Genomic DNA, 21,842 nt, shown 5'->3' with positions numbered 1-21,842 from the left:
TCCCTCAGGAAATCTTAAAGGTGTTTTTTTCTTTTTTTGCCTTTGAAGAGGAAGGTTCTCTCAAGGACAATGAGCTATGATAGCTAAATGGAAGCACCACGCACAATTTATCTCTGGCTACAGGATCTAGGAGACAAACAAGAGGGAAAGGGCATGAATCTTATGAATGCTTAGTGGCTTCTGGCTGACTGCTCTTGCAGAACAAGACACACCACTTGAGCTTTATCAGAACAAAGTATTTCAGAACAATGTGCTAGGCTTGATCTCGTGGTGGGGTAGAAATCCTAGACACCTGGGAGTAAGGTCCCATGGAAAGTAGTAGCATTTACCTGCCAGTAATTTTGAGTAGCAGAAGACTGTTAAGCAGGAGAGGCTTTTCTTCTGTGACTGATTTTATCGCTGCCCAGCTTCTTATACCTAGGAAAGAAGAAGATTGAAATATGCATTTATTTATTATTTATTTGTTTAAAATATTTCTATACCGACCAAAACTTGCATCTCTGGGCGGTTTATAATTAAGATCATTTAAAACATTAAATCTATTAACAATTAAATTCATTTTAAAGACTAAAATCATTTAAAACCCAGTATTAAAATTACTTTTAAAAGATGGATCTAATTCAAAGCCTGAGTGAATAAATGTGTCTTCAGTGACTTTTTAAAAGTTGCCCGAGCTGGGGAGGCTCTTATTTCAACAGGGAACACATTCCTAAGTCCAGGGGCGGCAGCAGAGAAGTCCTGTTCCTGAGTACCCACCAGATGGGTTGGCAGCAGCCGCAGATGAACCTCTCCAGATGATCTTAGCAGGCTCAGGGCAGAGAAGATGTTCTCTTAAATACCCAGGGACTGAGCAGTTGAGGGCTTTATACGTTTATAGGCTTCATATGTAAGAGGAGAACCCCAGCTCCTTTTATTCTTTTGTTTGTTTGATTTTTAACATATTTGTGTACCACTCACTACCAAATTATCTAGGCAGTTTACAGCAAGAAAAGAAACTAAGACATTATAACAGTTAAAACATACAAAAAGATCAAATTAAAATACCTACAGTATAAAAACTACCAAATAGCTAAGAAGCTTGGCTCAAGAGATGTATCTAGTTGTTTCCTAAAAGCCAACAGCCCAATGCTCATTTCTGCCGGGTATTGAATTTACCACACACGTACAGCTGGATCTGGAAAGAGCATAAAGAAAAGGAGAATGAGACTATGAGAACTGATCTTCCTAGGCAATGGAAAGCCGAGAGTCATTATTTTCCTGGGAATTCTGTATTCTGAGGGCTACAGTGTGCCAAACAGGACAAATGGCCATGGTTCTGCATCTTTGTGATACATTGAATCACTGCAACTTAGGGAATGTTAATGCAGCTATTAAAAGGTTTGGGGAGATCCTTCTAACATAAGCCTCTGAAAGGTTAGGAGCCGAGATAGCTAAATGGAGACACCATGTACAGAGGAAACATTAGGGATGTGCACGGAACCAGCTGGCCTGCTTTGGTTAGAGTCTGGACAAGAATCAAACCTGAATTACCTTATCCCCTTTGGGGAAGGTCCTCGTGGTGGTGGTGGAGTCCGTGGAGGTTCCCTCTCCCCCTGACGATCTCCATTGTCAACCGTTCTGGCCGGTTCGGCCAATTCTTCAGCTGGTTCAGGCCTCTGTAGTTCAGCCTAGCGCATCCAAAATGGCCAACACGCCGAACTACGGAATGGGTGGAACTATGGAATCGAACTGCGGCCAAAGATCTGGCTGAAGGGGGTGACTACGGAGGCCGGTGGGGGGGAGTGTGAACCTCTGTGAAACCCCCCCCACTGCGTTGAGGACCTTGCTGGAAGGTGTGTGTATGTATGTGTGTGTGTTTGTATATACACACACACACACACACACACTCATGATCCCCCCCTTTAACAGTCAGGGGCGTTCCGTCTGGAGCCGGACCATACAGGGGGTGGTTCAGTCCAACCTCGATCCATTGAACCGAACCAGTTCGATGTCGAGCTGGTTTGCACATCCCTAGGAAACATATCTCCAGCTATAAGATGCTGGAGACTAGGAAGAGCAGAAGACCAATAATCTGAAGACCTACTCATGAATCCTCTTGGAAACCAAATGTTTTGTACCATGGATCACTGGCCTCATCCAGCCAGCCAATTATTTTCTGGGTGGAATGGGCTTAGGAGCAGGCTAGAAGTCTTCATTCATGAGTTAGTTTAGAGTGCTATATAGGAAAGGAGCAGAGGAAGACTTCATCGGTGCATAGAGCACCTTTCTTATGAGGCAAGGTTACAACACCTGGGGCTCTTTAGTTTAGAAAAAAGATGACTGCAGGGAGACAAGATAGAGGTCTATAAAATCATGTATGGTGTGGAGAAAGTGGGTAGAGAGAAATTCTTCTCCCTCTCAAATAATACTAGAACCAAGGGTCATCCCATTAAACTGACTGCCAAGAAATTTAGGACCAACAAATGGAAGTACTTTTTCACACACTGCACAATGAACTTGTCGGAGGGTGATAGGCCACCTCCAGCCGCAAAGGCAGGATGCCTCTGAGTACCAGTTGTAAGGGAATAATAGCAGGAGAGAGTGTATGCCCTCACCTCCTACATGTAGGCTTCCAGTGGCATATGGTGGGGTACTGTGTGAAACAGGATGCTGGATGAGATAGGCCTTAGGCCTGATCCAGCAGGCATATGCTCTTATTTTATTAATTTATTTATTTTTACATTTCTATACCGCCTTTTGTTAAAAAAAAACCCCAAGGCGGTTTACAAAAATTAAAACATACAATAAAAAGCAAAAGCAATAAAAACATCAAGCTAAAAACATATAAAACAGGGATAAAAACAATACAACAAATAAAAACACACAGAAGCAGCAGTAAAAACGATTATGTAAAAGCCTGGGTAAAAAGCCAAGTCTTTTAAAGCTTTCTAAAAGCCGTGATGGAGTCTGAGGAACGAATGGCCACTGGGAGAGCATTCCAGAGTCTAGGAGCAGTAACAAAGAAGGCCCTGTCCCGAGTGCACGACAGCCGGGCCTCCCTCATTGTCGGCACCCGGAGCAGAGCCCCCTCAGATGTCCTCGTCAAGCGGGCAGCAACCCTTGGGAGCAGGCGGTCCCTCAAATACCCCGGGCCCAAACCATTTAGGGCTTTAAAGGTCAAAACCAGCACCTTGAATTGGACCTGGAAACGAACCGGCAGCCAGTGCAGCTCTTTCAAAATGGGGGTGATATGGTCCCAACGGGCAGCTCCAGATAAAACCCTCGCTGCCGCGTTTTGCACTAGCTGCAGTTTCCGAATATTCTTCAAGGGCAGCCCCACGTAGAGCACATTGCAGTAATCCAGCCACGACGTGACTAAGGCGTGGGTAACCGTGGCCAGATCTGCCTTCTCGAGAAAGGGACGCAGCTGGCACACCAGCCGAAGCCATGCAAAGGCACCCCTGGCCACCGCCTCCACCTGAGCTTCCAAAAGCAGAGCCGGGTCCAGTAGTAACCCCAAGCTGCGTACTTGCTCCTTCAAGGGGAGTGCAACCCCATCCAGAACCGGTAAAATCTCCTCATCCCGATTGGCTCTCCTACTGACCAACAGAACCTCTGTCTTATCCGGATTCAATTTCAGTTTGTTAGCCCACATCCAAACCATCACGGCCTCCAGCCCCCGATTCAGGACATCCACTGCCTCCCTAGGATCAGATGACAAGGAGAGATAGAGCTGAGTGTCATCCGCATATTGCTGACAACTCAGTCAAGTCCCCGGATGACCTCTCCCAGCGGCTTCATGTAGATGTTAAACAGCATGGGGGACAAGACCGATGAGGGACCCCACAGGCCAACAGCCACGGGGCCGAGCAGTAGTCCCCCAGCACCACCTTCTGGACCCTCCTCCCAAGAAAGGACCGGAACCACTGCAACACACATCTTGTCCACATCCTCAGGCCGCACCAACTGAAAAGAATCCAACACAACGGGACCAGATGGTACCAGAGACACGTCTGCCGGAACTGCCAAAACTCTGGAGTCCAGGTCAGCACGGATGCAAGCGACTTCATCTGCAAAGCGACAGGCAAACCGATCACAAAGAGCTGTAGATGACTCCTCCCCCATTGTCTGGGGGGATGTGTGGAGAAAGGTTTTTACCACACGAAACAGCTCTGTTTGTCTGCACTGAGCAGACGCAATGGAGGCGGAGAAAAAGCATTTCTTTGCCGCCCCCACCGCCACGGCAAAGTCCATAAAATGGGCTCTAGCCCGTGTTCGGTCAGATTCGTGACAACTCTTCCTCCAGGGTCGTTCTTGCCATCGTCCGAGTTGCTTCATCGCCCTAAGCTCCGAGGAAAACCAAGGAGCAGATCGGGCTCCACCAAGCCGGAGAGGGCGTTTAGGAGCAACCATGTCAACAGCCCGGGCCATCTCTCCATTCCAGAGGTCAACCAGGGCCTCGAGAGGGTCACCAGCTCTGGACAATGGAAACTCCCCGAGGGCCGTCTGGAATCCAAGCGGATCCATAAGCCTCCGGGGGCGGACCATCCTAATTGGCCCAGCACCCCTGCAGAGGGCAGACGGAGCAGTCAGACTAAACCCCACCAGGTGATGATCTGTCCATGACAAAGGAGTGATCTTAAATTCCCCCACCTCCAGGTCATTTATTTCCCGGTCGGCAAAAACCAGATCTAGAGTGTTTTCCGCCACGTGGGTAGGGCCCGATACCAACTGAGACAGGCCCATGGTTGCCATGGAGGCCATGAAATCCTGAGCCGCACCCACTAGGGGTCTCTCAGCATGGACATTGAAATACCCCAAAACAATAAGCCTGGGGGAACCCAAAGCCACCTCCGAGACCACCCCTGCCAGCTCAGGTAGGGAGACTGAAGTGCAGCGGGGTGGTCGGTACACCAGCAGAATCCCCAGCCTATCTCGGAGGCCCACCCTCAAGGACAAACACTCAAAATTCTGAGATTGCCTGACCGGGCACCTGGAAACGGGAAGAGTCTCACGAAAGATGACTGCAACGCCTCCTCCCCGACCCTCGAGGCGGGGCTGCTGCACGATCTGGAAACCTGGAGGACAAAGCTGAGAGAGACCAACCCCGCCCAGCGCATCCAAACAGGTCTCCGTCACACATAACAGGTCAGCACGCTCATCCACAATCAGATCGTGGATGAGAGATGTTTTTGCGTTAACTGACCTGGCATTCAGCAGCAGCACCCTAATCCTTGAAGGAGTGTTCTCAGAGCTCCCTAGGGTCAGAGGGTTGGGAGAAGGGCCGGAAAATGGAACACGCCTCAATTGCCTGGACCGATTTCCCCTGTAACGGCCTGCCCAACTCCCACCGCCATACCTCCCTCTGCCTGCTACCCGTGATATTGCTGCCCCCACTCCATATCCAGTTTTTCGCTCTCCCAGACACATCTCCCCAGACTAACCCACCACGGCCTCTTGGCTTAATAAAAACCAGAACCAGACTTGCGTAATCTCCTGCTAGCTTCTTGATTGTGGGAAGACAGATCTTCAGGGCAGAAGGAGAGAGATCTTGTGGGCCGCCAGGCAGCTCACCCCATGGCAGAGAGCCAGAAGGACCAGAGCCCTTGTGCTCTCGCCCTTCGGCTCGCGCCGAGAGGCTCACGCCCCTGGGCCAGCCTGCCCTATATAGTGGCAGAAGCCGCAGCTCAGCAACAGCCCAGGAGATGTTACACACCTGGAGGAGAGGTGGGGCAGAAGCAAAAGACAGTCAGTGCCCCACCCAAGCTGTTCCCTTCTTCCTTCTTCCTCCAAGCCCCTGGGCCAGCCTGCCCTATATAGTGGCAGAAGCCCCAGCTCAGCAACAGCCCAGGAGATGTTAAACACCTGGAGGAGAGGTGGGCAGAAGCAAAAGACAGTCAGTGCCCCACCCAAGCTGTTCCCTTCTTCCTTCTTCTTAAATCCTGGTAGAGCTGAGAACGACTCCTGTCTGAAACCTTGGTGAGCCACTGGCAGTTAGTGGTGTTCACAGAACCATTCCGGGTGGTCCGGTTTAGATTCCAACTGAATTTGAACTGAACAGCCAGTCCATGAGCCAGTTTGTTAGAACCTGCTGGCAGTTCGGTTTGTGCACTAGAAATGGGTATGGGCAGTTCAACCTGATTCAGCACGCTCACAAAGGGGAATCCGAAGAGAGGGAAACCTATGGGTTTGAAAAGGGTGGGTAGGAGGTCACCTTTAGGGATGTGCACAGAACCTGTGGGTGTGGCTTGAAGGCGGGGAGGCATACCTCTAAGGGCAGGGGAGGGTGCTGTTACCTCTCCTGCCGCATTTCACCCACCAGCACTCCTTTTTAAAAGTGTCCATTGGTTCAGCAGAGTACCTCTTTACTGCCCCATGTCCTCTTTGTGCAGAAGTTGCAGGAAGTACTCAGTGTGCATGCACACGCTGGGTGCATGAACACTCATGGTGCACTCACTTGCATGCACATGAGCGTGACATGTGCATGTGCACTGGGTGCTTCCTATTACTTCCAGCCGAAGAGGATACGGGCTGGCAGGGAGGTACGCTGCTGCTCTGACAGACACTTCTAAAATGGAGTGTTGGTGGGGGAAACACAGAGGCAAGGGTAAGAGCTCCTTTCCTCACTCTTAATGATATGCGCCCCACCTTTGAATCAGCTGAACAGCTAGTAGTTCGAACTGGTTCAGAGGCCCATTAAAGGTCTCTGAACAGGTTCATGCACATCCCTAGTCACCTTAGGCACCATGGCAGTGGCTCCTTGGCAGCGGCAGTAGGCTGGCAGTGCCTACCCTCCAGTGACTGTTGCTGATATCTATCTTATATTTCGTAATAATAATAATAATAATAATAATAATAATAATAATAATACGATTTCTATACCGCCCTTCCAAAAATGGCTCAGGGCGGTTTACAAAGAGAAATAACAGGAAAATATTAGATCTTGACCTTCCATTGGTCGAGAGCAGATCAGTTCTCATTCATTTGGACCCTCTCCAGTCAGCTTTTCATTGAAGGGCAAGAGGTTGTCTTGGCAGAGGTCCTGACCTCCCAAAGTCCCCAAAGTGGTTTACATAGATATAAATAAACTGGTTCCCTGTCTCCAAAGGGCTCACAGTCTAAAGAAGAAACATAAGACAGACACCAGCAAGAGCAACTGGAGGGATGCTGTGTTGGGGTTGGAGAGGACCAGTTACTCTCCCCTTGCTCAATAAAGACTACCACCACTTTTAAAAGGTGCCTCTTTTTTCAGTTAGCACTCCATTTTCTTGTTCTGAAGTGGAATGCAGTGGAATTCAAATGAACACAATACACAAAGCCAGGAAGCATTCAAGCTTAACAAATGAAAGAAATGCAAGGAAAGCTTACCAAAAGAGGTGGCAGGGTCAGTCTAAGTAGCACACAACCAAGACAGTGGTGGGGGAGGGCCAATATCAGCTTGCTGCTGTTCGCCACTGGAAGCTTCATGGTGCAACCATAGAAAGCCAGTGCCAGTAGCAGGTCTGTCCCTCTCTTGCTCCCAGAGGTTACCCAACCCTCCAAGCATGATATTTGCCGAAGTACAAGGAGGGAAGGAGATCCAGTGGATGCAAGAGAGCACAGCAGCCATAGACAGAATGTCCCAACCTGCTGCCTCAGTGCTGCGCCCTGATGTGTGCCAATGTGTACCCTGATTGGGCAATGCCAATGTGCACCCTGATTGGTCAGGGCCTAGCGGAGGGTGGAGCTTTCATGCAGCTCACTGCATTCACTCCTCTTCATGCACCTCAGGCAACTCCCCGCCTCTGCTCCTGGTTCAGTTTTTGCAGGAACTGGGAGAGGAGCTTCTTTGACAAAGACGATCGGCAGCCGATGTCACCATGGTGGTTTGTGTTTTCCGTGGGAGTGCATTGGGTGCCAAGGACTGTAGGGGCTTAGTGACGGCTTTGTCGGCATCTGGGGGCCCCAGCCTCTGGGCTAGGCTGGTTTTGGTAGGAGGATAACCTGAGGACTGGCAAGTTATCCCGGGTGTGACTGGGAAGTCCTCTGGGTTTGCAGATCCCATTTGTGCATGCTAGGGGTGGGGGTCTAGTAGAGACACACACATCCTGGATTTCGGCCACTCAACACTTCCCTCTGGCAAGGGTTCTGCGTCTTTTTTTTTTTTTTTTTTTGCAGCCCTATCTATCAGTTGGTCCTATGGGGGTCGTGGTGGGAGCTCAGAGGGTGCTGGGTTTGCTGTGCAGCATTGGGCAGGGTTGGGTCCATAGTTTGTTGTACTTGGATCAACATTACTATCTATTATGCTGCCTAAGAAAGCACATGGAGAAAAGGGAGGGCACCATATTAAGAATCCTAGGAGGCCACACCCTCAGTCATCATCATCTGAGGATGAGGAATAAGTGGCATCAATATGTGTGTTGATACGTCCCTCCCATGATTTCCATACCCATTATCTAGGTGATGCCTGTTTGCTGTCTGCAGAATCCTTCATGACATGGTGGGGTGTTTGAATGCAATTTCTGCTAAACTTTTGAATGCAATATCTGCTAAACCTTAGACTTGCCTTTGATCAATTTATGACACAGGGCTCCCAAGGGAAACATCTCTTCTTCCAAGAATACCAAGAGCTTAAAAGCTCAATGGCTCATGAACCTTGTAACTCTCAGCCAGCCCCTCTGATCAGGTCTGCCCCAAGCCTGCCATGTCAAGCAGAAGCAGACAATTTCCACAGAGACTTCCATCCTCATCAGATCCTCATTGAATTCTCCATAAGGGATTTCCATTTATGGGCACAAAGTAGAGTCATAATTACATCACTGGCTGTGATCTTAAAATGACAAACTTAAACCCTTGGGTTGAAAAATCACCATTTTCTCCTAAATAGAGCTAATTACAAACTTCTTTTCTTTCTTTTTTCATTTTAATTTTAAGTTGTATTTAGAAGAGTACAGTTCCAAAATCTCAGACCAGGGACCTGTCATATTTGGAAGAACAAGATCAAGTAAGAAATGAGGATCGTCCATGAGCTGCCAGAGTATGTAAATCAAGAAACCATTTGTCAATATATGGAGAATATTTAAATTTCCAATTTTGTAAAATAATGCATTTAGCTACCAAAAAATACCCTAAAAGCTACCCAAAAATGAGCCCCTGGTAGCGCAGTGGTAAAACTGCCGCCCTGTAACCAGAAGGTTACAAGTTCGATCCTGACCAGGGGCTCAAGGTTGACTCAGCCTTCCATCCTTCCGAGGTCGGTAAAATGAGTACCCAGAATGTTGGGGGCAATATGCTAAATCATTGTAAACCGCTTAGAGAGCTTCGGCTATAAAGCGGTATATAAATGTAAGTGCTATTGCTATTGCTATTGCTATTGCTATTGCTATTGAGGCATTTCCATCGATTAGGGGTTCTTCCTTCAACATCAGGAGGCATGCCCAACAAAACTGGAACAGGGTCTAGAGGATATTCCCTCGCTATAACTAAATGCATCTGTTTCTTGAGCTCAAAACATATGCTGGCAACCTCTAGGCTGGATTACTACAATGTACTCTATGTGGGGCTGCCTTTGTATGTAGTTCAGAAACTGCAGTTGGTCCAGAATGCCGTGGCCAGGTTGGTCTCTGTATCATCTAGTAGAGACCATATCTCTCCTGTGTTGAAAGATTTACATTGGCTGCAGAAACATTTCCAAGCAAAATACAAGGTACTGGTTATTACCTATACTGCCGTAACAGCTTAGGCCCCGGATATTTAGGAGAACATCTTCACCATGAGCCCCACCACCTGTTGAGATCATCTAGAGAGGTTCACCTGCAGTTGCCGCCAAGTCTCTTGGTGGCTACTCAGGAACGAGCCTTCCCCGTTGCTGCCCCAGGAATTTGGAATGCGCTCCCTGTTGAAATGAGAGCCTCCCCTATTTCTGGCAACAATTAAAAGGGTGCTGAAGACACATCTATTCAGCCAGGCTTTTAATTAGATTCATGGTTTAAAATTTTAATGCTGGTTTTAAATGATTTTGATTTTAATGTTTTCCATGCTTAAATGATTTTAATTGTTAATAGATTTAGTTTGGATTTTAACTCTTAATTGCTCTTAATTGTTTTTATTTTTTGTAAACCACCCTGAGCCATTTTGGAGAGATGCTATATAAATCAAATCAATCAATCAATAAATATATAAATTGACACAGTCACTTATCTTTTTCTGGAGTGGAGATATAACCTTACAATTAAGGAACAGATGTAAGAGTCCTGCCTCTCCTTCCCCACATCTCCAGCATTTATCAGATTTGCTCAGCCAACATTTTTTAAAGCCCTGGGAGAGGCTAGCTCATGACATTTCCGGTTGGAACTGAATTTAACACACAAACAGGGACAGGCACAGGCCTGGATAAGGAAGGAGCTCCAAGGAAAAGACAATGAGGAAAAGAGAATTTCTCTTCATTGTGAATATTTTCCTGGAAATTTATCAGACTGGGACTTAACACGTGCCAAGGATCAAGAGTGAGGGGGGACAGGGGTTCTCTGCACAACTGGGGTTGTGATATTTTCAGCCATTGAGAAATGTTAAAGCAGGTCTGAAAGATTAAGCTGATCTCTAAGAGGGAGGTTCTCTCAAAGGCTATGAGCTGTGATAGCTAAATGGAGATGTTATGTACTGAGTGGCAAGATATCTCTTGGAATGAAGGAAGGAGGGAGGTTATGAATCTGAAGCCATTCTCATGAACACTCAGAGGCTTCTGGATGGCTGCTCTTGCAAACAGAATGATGGGTGCCATGAACCATTGGCCTCACCCAGGAAGCCAATGCTCTCCTTGGAGATGAGAGAAGGAAGCTGGAATACTTCATTTACAGGATACTGCATCCAGGTTTGTAGTAGGGATGCGCACAAAACCGGTTCGCCCGGTTCGGTTTGGATCAGAACCGGGTCCGAACCAGGAGGGGGTGGTTCGGTTTTGGTTTTGTCCGAACCACCCCCTTTTTCAGTTCGGATCTGAACCGGTTCGGATTCTAACAGAACTGGTTCGGATCTCAAACAGTAGCTAGGATGGTAGCTGGTACCCAGGGGTACCAGCTGGGTAGCTGGTACCCAGGGGTAAATATTGAAAAATATTTTTTTTCTCATAGGATATAATGGGATTCGAACCAGAGCATTATTCCTTATTGTGGAGCACCCATGGGTGCCAACAACCATGCAAACCCTGAAGCAATCAGACACCCCTATGATTTTTTATGAATATTTGAAATACTTTTAATTATTTTTCTCATAGAGTATAATGGGACAAGAACCAGTCCATATCCCCTATTGTGGAGCACCTAGGGGCACAAAAGCAGGGTGGGTGGTAGAACGATAGGGATGCCTACCACCCAAAAAATCCCAAGGCAATCGGACACTCCTCTGATTATTGGTGAATTGTTAAATTATTTTTGAATTCCTCATAGAGAATAATGAGGATTGCAGCAAATGTATAGCTTCACGTAGGGGGGAAAGGGGTGTCATAGAGTGGATTGTGGTGGGTGGTAGTTCCTAGGGTGGGCAAGGAAGCTACCTGAATTATTTGAAAGGAATTGGGCAAAGGGGTGATTTTTGGATAATTGTTGAAGTTTACGTGTCGTTAAGGTTTCCCCCCATTAGATATAATGAAGGGTGTATCGCTTCACATTGGGGGGAAAGAGATGGGCTAGAGCGGTGTGGGGTTCGTGGTAGTGCCGGTTAGGGGCAGGGAAGCTACCTGAATTTTTTCAAAGGATTTGGGCAGAGGGCTGATTTTTGGTTAATTGTTGAAGTTTACACGTCTTTAAGGTTTTTCCTCATAATAAGTTATAATGGAGCTTTCAGCAGCTCCATAAGTGCACTTGGGGGGTGCTGCGGTGGCCCAGAGTGAGTGGTGGTGTAATGCACATAGGGTGCCAACCACCCTCATGGGTTTCTAACCCATGGGGTACAGGGTTCTCTTGTTTCTGAGGTATTGAGTGTGGATTCTATGAAAGCATATTAGAGTGGATTCAAGGTGTCTCATTATCAATGTTTTTCAAAAATTAATAAAAAATCGTACGAGTGTCAGATTGCTTTGGGGTTTGGGTGACAGGTACCCCTGGGTGTCAGCTACCATCCGACCAATTTTCAGGTGTCAGAACCAGTCCAAACCAGTCCGAAGCAGTTCAAAATGAACCACCTCCGGTTCGGTTCGAATCCGAACGAAACCGGGGGGTGGTTTGGATCGAACCGCTGAACTGGAACCGTTTCAGATCCAAACCAGTTCAGATCCGAACCGGTTCGCACATCCCTAGTTTGTAGTGAGTCAAAGGAGAGAGAAACATGTTCTCTCAATGATGACAATCACATCAAATTTCATCTGGCAGAACCCCAGGGGTTGTCAAGGAATGTATAGCTGGTGAGGAGAAAGGGTACTCTTAGTGTAGACTTCCAATATGTGAATCTTCTCCTGGTGTCAGAAACAGAAGCTCCTGATCCTGTTCAGGATTTGAGTGTATAGATGTTAAGAATTTGTTGAGGCAGAGCAATATGACTCCGACTAGCACCATCCTTGCTGCAAAGGCGACCACTTAGTGAAAGGAGAATAAATGTAATGGGCCACTGCAACTCCTGTAGAGATTCAAGAAAGCTTGCAACAGAATTAGGGATGCTCACGGAATTGGTTTGATCAGTTTAGTTTAAAATTTCTTTATCATTCATTCATTCATTCGATTTCAATACCGCCCTTCCAAAACTGGCTCAGGGCGGTTAACATTAAAATAAATTTATTTAATATAAAACCAATTAACAGTTAAAATCAAAAACGATAAAAACAATATAAAACCAATTGACAATTAAAACATTTAAAACAGTTTTAAAGCCCTGGAAAATCAGGCCAAACATTTGCAGTTTATAAACAATTGTAAAACCCGGGAAGGCCAGGCCATGCAGATAGGTCATAAGGGCTCTCCTGAAGGCTAATAATGAATTCAGATTACAAATTTCTGCAGGAAATGCCTTCCACAGCCCAGGAGAAGCTGCAGCCTTTGAGTTGCCACCAGACGTGCCGGTGGTAACTGGAGACGGACCTCCTCAGATGTCATTAATATGCAGTGAGGCTCATGGAGAAGAAGGTGCTGTCTAAGGTAACCCGGACCTAAGGCGTTTAGGGCAGCCAGTCCAGAGACCAATATAACGTGCCACAGAGACCAATTTGAAATTTGAACTCCTCCGGAACGTTCCAATTCTGTCCAAACCAGGCCTGCTCTGGTTCAGCCATCAAACTTGATTGAACCTGTTCGGGAACCAATTTGGGGCAATGCTTGTAAAGGGGATTCCACTATTCCCCTTTACAAGCATGGCCCCAACTTGGTTCCGACGAGTTCTGTTTGAACTTCGGCCTAGCCAGTTTGAACGCAGACTGGTTAAACTGAGTTGGTTTGAACTGAACCAGGGTTTGAAAAAAAACTGGGTCAACCAGGACAGCTGGGTTGTGGACTTTCATTGCTGCATGCCAGGCTTTGAATAGGCCATTTGAGCATGCACGGTGGTCATTTTGTTTTGAGCATTTTGAGCATGTGTGGTGGCCAGGCGGTTCCATGCACACCCTTACCCTATGTTTGGAAGCTACCATCCAATTTTTTTCTGAAGTTTGCACATCTTTAAGCTTGTTCCTGAGAGTAGATTCTCTGGCAGGAAATGAGACAATTCACTCTCATTTCCTACCAGAGAATCAACTCTCAGAACACCTCAGAGACTGAAAATGACAAAACCCAGTGCCCAATGGACTTGCACTTCTGGGGGTGGTTGGCAACCTATGTGTACTACAACACCACAACCCACTCTGGGCTACCCTTGTGCTCCCCAAGTTCAGTTAGGGGCTGCTGAAATTCCCCATTATTCCCTATGGAAAAAAGCTTAAAGACACACAAACTTCAGAAGAATATTAAAATCACCCCTTTCACCAATTTACTTGAAATCTGAGCAGTAGCAGGCACCCACTGAGGCACTACTACCTGACCCACTCTTCTGCCCCCCAAAACCCCTTTTCTGCCCCAAATCTGCCAAAAAGACATGCCAACTTCAAACAAAAATTAGAGCACCCCTTTGCCCAATTTCTTTGAAATATCGGTGGTAGCTTCCTTGCACCAATTGGGCACTACCACCCACCACAACCCACTCTGGGCCACCCTGGAGCCCCCATGTCCAGCTATAAGGCTGCTGAAATCCCACTATTCCCTATGGTAAAAAGCTTAAAGACTTCCCAAAAAAGCCTTTAAAATTACCCCTTTGCACAATTTCATTTAAAATTGGGTAGTAGCTTCCACCCATTGGGCACTACCAGCCATTGCACTCTTTTGCCTGAGGAACTCCTTTTTTGCCCCAATCAATTCAGATTTGGATTTGGAAAATTTGGGTACAAATCAAAGCTAGGGTGATGGGGGGGGATTTCGGGCCCATAAGGAATCGGGGGTGATACTTTTTGGGTACAAATTGAATTGTCAGAAATCAATTCATGAACATCCCTTCTTAAAGGTGATAACCAGCACTTTCTATTTCACCCAGAAACATACCAGCAGTCAATGCAATGATGTGATATCTCTGACTATGAGTTACCTCAGAGACCAATCTGGCTGCCACAGTTTGGACTAACTAAAGTTTCTTTACTATGTATTTTATGTATAACCAGTCATTGCACTGGTTGCCTATTCGCTACTGAGTTCAATTTAAGGTTCTGGTTTTGACCTTCAAAGCCTTGTGGGCCTTGGCGCCTGTCTACCTACATACCCGCCTCTCCCATCCAGTTACATTCCATCCGGTCAGATCTTCTCAGGGCCAATAGGATGCCAGTTATCCAGGACTGGCACCACTGCAAAGCCTGCCAGCGGGCCAGACACATCTGGCCAGTCAGGGAAGCAGGAGCTCAACAAATCACAGCAAGTTACAGAACAGTCACAAAACGGCCACCAGCACCTAAAATGGAGGCTTGAGCCTTTCAGCCTCTATGAACTGGTTTGAATATAATCAGGCTCTGTTTGATGGGCCAGTTGTCTCACTTGGTATAAAGGTAGTTTCCTATGTTCATATGTAAGGTCTTATCTCACAATATTAATAAAACAGATACAATATAGAACTCTCCCCCACTCTCTCGCTCAACACACACACACGGTAAAACAACAATTAAAATGAACATTTTTTGAGTTGAAATAAAGGTTATCCACAAAAGCTAAACAATAAGAAACCTACTGGACATACACACTGAATAAAATATTTGAAAGCCTCTCTAAAAAAGTCTGTCTTCAGTTTCTTAAATGCACTGAGGGGGGAAGAATGGCAAAGCTCTTCTGGGAGAACATTCCAAAGTCAGGGGGCCACAACTGAAAAGGCCCAGTCTCTAGTCCCCACCAGGCAGAGCTCTGTAAGTGGTGGGGTCATGAGGAGGGTTTGAGATGGCAAACAGAGGGTCCTGGCAGGTTCATTTGGGTGTATACAGTCTGACAGGTATCCCAGCCTAAGGTCAAGAACAACACCGTGAATTTAGCCTGGAAGTGGACTGATAACCAGTGAAGCTACCACAGGAAGGCTGTGACACCCATGAAGCAACTTGTGGCCATGACCCTCTTAGCAGCTTCAGCAACAGTCTGAGTCTTCTAAACCATCCTCAAGGGCACACAGAGTGCCTCGCAGTACTTTATGCAATGCACTCAACCAAATGAGAACGTTTGTTCCCTTAGGTAGCTAGAACCTTCTTTCCTTCTCTGCCTGGAGACAACCAATAGAAATAGTTCATAACTTTCCCTCCAAAACTCGGCAGCTGACAACCTTTCCTCAGACCTGCCTCTCAGAGGTTGTTCCATTTTTAACCGTTAACAGAGCTTGGAGTGGACACAGAACAAGGCAAGTACAAAACAAACCACAAACCATGGATCAAAATGGAAAGGAGTCATTCCTTCCTGTTATTCAAAAACCGTAGCATCAAATTTTGTGCACATCTCTACTGCTGAGGTTATACTCAAGAAGGAACTCCATCAATCCTCTCTGTCTGGAGAGGCTTCATGTGTGTTGTGCATATTCCCAGTCTTCAACTCATTTACATTTTATATTTTTATGGGTCTGCTTTAGGTGCACACCAAACATGTTGACATGGCTCCCAAGATTCAAGACAGGATCAGCAAAACAAACTTATTGTAATGTGTTTTTATTAGCTGAGTTAGAAACAAAAAGTGCAAACAGGTTCTTTTTGGAAGAGTAGATTTTTAGAGCAGGAGCAAATGGACCACACAGCTAGCACTGTAGGAGGATCAGGTGTTTGTTGAAGACCAAGAACAATCTTCCAATTCAGAAGGATTCTGGGGCTCCATCACCTTGAATAAACTGGACTGTAAAGAAAGCCACAGTTTGTTTTTGAATCCTCAACACCCAATGCAAGGCACTGGCTGACATCCTGACATGACTCACGTGTCCTTGTAATTCCTATGGGATATCCTTGAGTAATTTTAGTCAGGATGTCAGGTACTCTTCCCAAAGGTCTCATCCCCAAGGCTTCCCTGCTGTTTATATTAAAAGGTGCAACCCTCAGGGTGCCCAAGATGACATTTGACTTTGGTGCCCTCCCCCCAACTGAGAAGACCTTGCTTTAATTTGTGCTGAGAAGTCCGCTCATTTGTGAGGTTGAATGACCAGTCCACATGGATGGATGGCGAATGACTAACCTGCTCTGGTTTGAGGATACAGTGGGAGAGTATTCCCCACTTTTTATGGGGCCAAAGCTCTCACACTTTAGAGTTGAAAAGATGCTACTGTAACTTGGGAATCCAGTCTGGGGCCATTCCTCTTTGGAAAGGAATGATGAGAGGCAGGCGATGCATCTTCAAGAGAGGGAGTGCAGCTTCTGGGACTAGCTCTTTATTGAGGGCCCGGGTACCATAAACAAGGAAGGCTGTTAATTTCAGGTTGTAGAATGTGCTGGCTCCTTGGGGAGCAGGGGGCTATATTACCTATTGCCTTCTTACACCACTGTGTGCAGTACTTCGGGGATGGAGACAAAGGGAGACGGAGAGTCCTTGGCAGTGCTATCTTCTGTCACTGTTGATGTGTCTCCAGGAGGAGGAGCTTAGCTTTAATGGTAGCAGGTTGTCCTTTCCTGAGTTCCTCCATTCTGTAGGTTTTTCCCTTTAGTTTTTTCCCTTTTAACTTTTTAATTTACTAACAGACTTCTCCTTCTCTTTTCTGGATGTTTATGTCATTGAAGGACCCTTTCAAGATAAGCCCTCTCCAACTTGGTAGTTTTTGTAAGGGACGCAAGGAGAGTTTCGAAGGAGTACTATCAGATTGCAGATTGGCAGTAATGGGGAGGAAACAACCTAAGAAGCCAATTACACAATTCAAAAAGCCAAGCTTTTGGAGAAAATTATACAAGACTCTGGCAGAGCTCATAAATCTTCTAAAAGAGACGACACTGCTGCAGAAGCAAAGATAGTCTCCTTCTACTTACCATCTCAGTTTGTAAGTACTTTGAATGTAGAAAATGCAGTGAATGTCAGGGCAGCATATAACCCTGATAAGTCAGTTGAGGGTCAGAGGAGGAGTACAATGAGGGCTTGTCAAGAACTGAATTGTGTCTGTACTAAATTATCCGACTCCCATTCCAACTTAAATGGTGTGAAGGATTTTTTATCACAACCTATGGATGACTCAGCAAATTAACTCTCTAGCCCTTTAAGGGAAACAACTTTATCTGGAGCTGACAAGGACACTTCTTTAAAAATGCCTAAACTTATCATGGAGACCTTGATATACTTATTCCAACGTTTTTCCAAAATAGCAATTAAAATGGATTATTTAGATATAGAAACGAAAGTTGATGTGTCTCCAAGGAGTGGTGCACTAGGCAGCTAATAGTGGTGTAGGCAGTGGCACACTAGGCAGCTAATAGGGCTAATTGAGTGGGTGGGTTCAAAGAACCAGGGCCCCCCAGATCCACACCTCCCTATTTTCTTCATCTCCCTCACTCCAGGGGCTTCTGGAGAGATGGGCAAACACAGGCCCCCTCTCCCCTAGCCAACCTGACATTTAACCCACATCGGCAAGCCCACCTGAGATCTTTGGTCTCTAATGTGGGTTTAATGCCAGGTTGGCACTGGAAAAGTCACAAATTCTCATGACTGGGAATCAGGAGCCGGCATGCTGCAGAAATCTCTAGATTCCCTTTAACCTCACATCACATTGATCATGAGAACCAGCCCAATAAAATATGCGTAGCTCTATGAGTTTCTCTTATGAGGCAAATTTGATGAGAGGTGTGAAATCAGGAAATATGTACACAGAAAAAGCAGTTAACCACCCCATACACTTCCTTGTGGCCCGAAAAGATAGGTATATGGGCCATACATCAATCACTAACCTCCACCCCCATCCCTAGGGTTCAATTTTATTCCCACTTACATGGAAATAAAAGTCTATCAGTTCAGTTGTGGATGGATCACTTCATCTATTCAGTCATAGATGAAGTGATGAGGAATGGTAAAACCGTATCAATGAATTTATCCATGACACTTACTATACACAGCAAAGACGCCAAGAATCACAATTTCCATAAATGTACTTCTTAGATTTACAACCACCAAGTCCCATAGCAAAACAGAAGCCTCCTATGAATTTGCAGAATTCCGCCTCACTCAGTTCTTGGGTTAACCCTGTACAAACAGAAATATTAAACAGAGAAAGCAAAGCAATCCATAAGAATATAAGAAGAGCCTTTCTGGATCAGGCCCAAGGCCTATCAACAAATCTGTAAATTATGACAAAACCCTTAAACCACTATGCCTATTTACAATACTTGAAACCAATATGCTTTAAGAACTAGTTCAACAACAATAAAAACTATTATTTCAGCATTAATATTGTGTAAGATATTTTCTCTCCCATGGCACCCAAAGAGATGCTATCCTCCATTCTATCACATGATGAACCTGTTGAAGAAGTGTGATTTTTGTTTCAGCTCCTGTCAAAACAGATCTGTGTGAAGAAATCAAAGATGCCTAAAGGTGGGGCAACCCTCACACATTCCCAGCCCCAATCCTCACTAATTGCTTCTTCTTTAGGGCTGTTCTCATGATAATTAATTGGGTAGGAGATGCCTTCTACCCAAATATGGGAGCTGTGTGTACTTCTCTTTTATGTTCGTGCATGCACTACAAACAGAAGGAGGTGACAGCAGTGATCCTGTGCTAAGCAGCATCTGGACTTGAGGGTTTTCCCTCCTACATCATTAAAAACCTGGATATAGCTGCTGGGTCAGAGAGCGCTATGTAGGGATGTGCATGAATCATTGTTTTGCAATTTAATTCAACCTTGATTTGAATCACACAAAAACAAATTGATTCATTGAACTGATTGGCCATTGCCAGGTGTTTTGATGAGTCAAATTGAAAATTCATGAATATTTTGTGATTCGTCCATGGTGAACAATGGGGAGCTCAAATCACCCCATTATTCTTCATGGGTAGGTCATCAGCGCACCAAAGTGGTTTGGGTGGTAGGGCATGAGGGATACTACCTACCACCCAACCCACAAAAGAAATTGGCAAACTGGCAATTAAAATAAACTACCTCCTAAATACCCTAGGTTTCAATGGGGCTTTTGGTTTTTTACAGTTAAAACCCCCACACTTCTTTTGTGGGTTGGGTGGTAGGTATAACCATCATTCTGTATCACCAAACCCACTTCAATGTGCCTTGTAGCTACCCGTGAGTAACAATAAGGTGATTCAAGTTCCCCATTATTCCCTAAGAGCCAAACAGAGTGCATACATTTTGCCTTGAAAAACAACAGCAAGCATAGCCATAAGCTCTACTACAGCAACTTCTTCAGCCACATTTTGACTGTGAGTACTCTTTGCAAGGAGTACACCTTGCAATGCAGAATGCAGTTTGCAGAGCAGACCAGAATAGTGAGTGAAGCACAAGTTACTCTCAAGGCCAGACATGGATTTCATCTCACAGCAACCACCAAGAAATATTACAGAGACAGAGAGAGAGAGAAGAGAGAGAGCGAGAGAGAGATTAGCTACCACTGTCCATTACTCACCACAACATTGTATCACAAACAGACCAATCCACAACTCAAGGAAGGAAGGCACACAAGTTGCTGGAAGAAGAGCTGGTCTTGTAGCGAGCATGAATTGTCCCCTAAGGTGAGCAGGGGCAACTCTCACACATTCCCAGCCCAAATCCTTACTAATTGATTCTTCATTAGGGCCATTCTCATGATGAGTAATTGGGTAGGAAATGGCTTCTAGATGTTTGAGCACTGTGAGATTTTCCCCTTAAGGGATGGAACTGCTCTGGGAAGGGCATCTAGGTTCCAAGTTCCCTCCCTGGCATCTCCGAGATAGGGCTGAAAGAGATTCCTGCCTGAAAACTTGGAGAAGCAGCTGCCAAGTCTGTGCAGATAATCTTGAGCCAGATGGATCTATGGTCTGACTCTGTATATGGCAGCTTTCTGTGTTCCTTTGTTTTGCCTTTGTCAATCTGAGATCCAGCAAAATCAGATATTTATAGCAGCAATAGGTAACTATAATATATTCAGTGCTTAGAAAAGAAAACTACAAAATAAAACCTTCCTTCCTTCCTTCCTCATATATCCTCTTCTTCAAAAGGTCTCTCTCTCTCTTCCTCCTAGTCACTTTGAGTACATTTTGAAATTCCCTCCAAAAGTGTTAACCCTCCCTCCTCCCAGCCAATGAGAGCACAGTTGCCCATGCCAGCACTTGATTTGAATGACAACAAGCCAGCAAGGTTGTTGAAGCTCTCAAGCCAATTGGAAGCCATTGCCAGAAAACCAATCAGCAAGGGGGGAAAGCCCACCAAGATGACCAATCACATTAAAATGAATCGATCTGCAGCAAATCATGGCTGATTCAATTTGACCTCTAATCAGCCCCTTCAATTAAGGAGCAATTCAATTTGCAGTTGCATCTGTGAATCATTACCGATGTGTTACAAATCGATTCATGCATGAATCAAACTGCACTTCCCTAGTTGCTAGGTGCTTAAAATATATGAGCATGGGCCCACAGCCTTCCTTTTAATCATTAAATTTAATCATATTCTCCTGAAAATAATGATGTATGCTTTTAAAAGCCACGAATATGATAGCACAGCATTTATGAAGGTGGAAGCAGTACAGAATTAGGTGAGATTATTCACAACGATAAACTCTTTGTACTAAATCGGAAGGATCTCATCGTAAAGAGTTTGGACATTTTCTGGGCGCAGGATCTCATTGTCTCACTGGATCTTGTGATTGCTGTCTTTACTCTTCCCCCCTCCATGGTTCTCTTGTTTTTTTCCTCCTTTACTTTGAACATAGATGGAACTTCTTGCAGGTTGTAATGTCAACATTTTGCCACATGTGGTGATTACACTGTTATCAGTTCCCATTAAATTGATTCTATTGTAACTGGGATACCTTACCAATATCACTTTTGAAAATTACTATTTTTCTTTTTGAGTTGAAAAATCTTTTTAAACTTGGACAATTATTTGGATTTATCTTTTTATTGGGGACATATTGTAATGTGGAGAACTATATTTTCTGGACTAAAATTGGATTGATACAAAAAAGATACAGAGATATGGAGGAGTTTAACATGGCCCCTCTGCAAGGATGACATGCAAATTTTTGAAGTGTTTCATATTCTTTATCTTAGACCTTACTATTATGGTGTGATCTCCTTTCTTACCATTGTATGGATACATTTGATTTTCCAGCTTTCATTGTTCTGCCTGTTGTCATGGCTGTGTCTTGATTACATGGTTTAGTTTCGAAACCAAGACCAAATAAGTTATCTGTCTGTTGATGTTTCTTTCTTTTTCCTTTTTATTGATTGGCAATTAATTTA

The 21,842-nt window shown here is 45.3% G+C and overlaps 1 long non-coding RNA gene and 1 pseudogene across 1 annotated transcript; one reads left to right on the top strand and one right to left on the bottom strand.

Annotated features, from left to right (window-relative positions):
- Window positions 1-331: 331 nt before the first annotated feature.
- Window positions 332-5,952, bottom strand: LOC128341046 (uncharacterized). Its single transcript, XR_008314166.1, has 3 exons — window positions 5,696-5,952; window positions 1,049-1,174; window positions 332-417 (listed from the first exon to the last, which is right to left on the bottom strand). It is a non-coding gene; the product is annotated as an uncharacterized LOC128341046 (long non-coding RNA).
- A 15,569-nt stretch (window positions 5,953-21,521) lies between these two features.
- On the top strand, window positions 21,522-21,642 carry LOC128341348 (uncharacterized; annotated as a pseudogene).
- Window positions 21,643-21,842: the final 200 nt, after the last annotated feature.

The sequence above is a fragment of the Hemicordylus capensis genome, chromosome 1, assembly GCF_027244095.1.
Source record: "Hemicordylus capensis ecotype Gifberg chromosome 1, rHemCap1.1.pri, whole genome shotgun sequence".
Classification (NCBI taxonomy): Eukaryota; Metazoa; Chordata; class Lepidosauria; order Squamata; family Cordylidae; genus Hemicordylus; species Hemicordylus capensis.
This window is presented reverse-complemented; position numbering and strand designations above follow the sequence as displayed.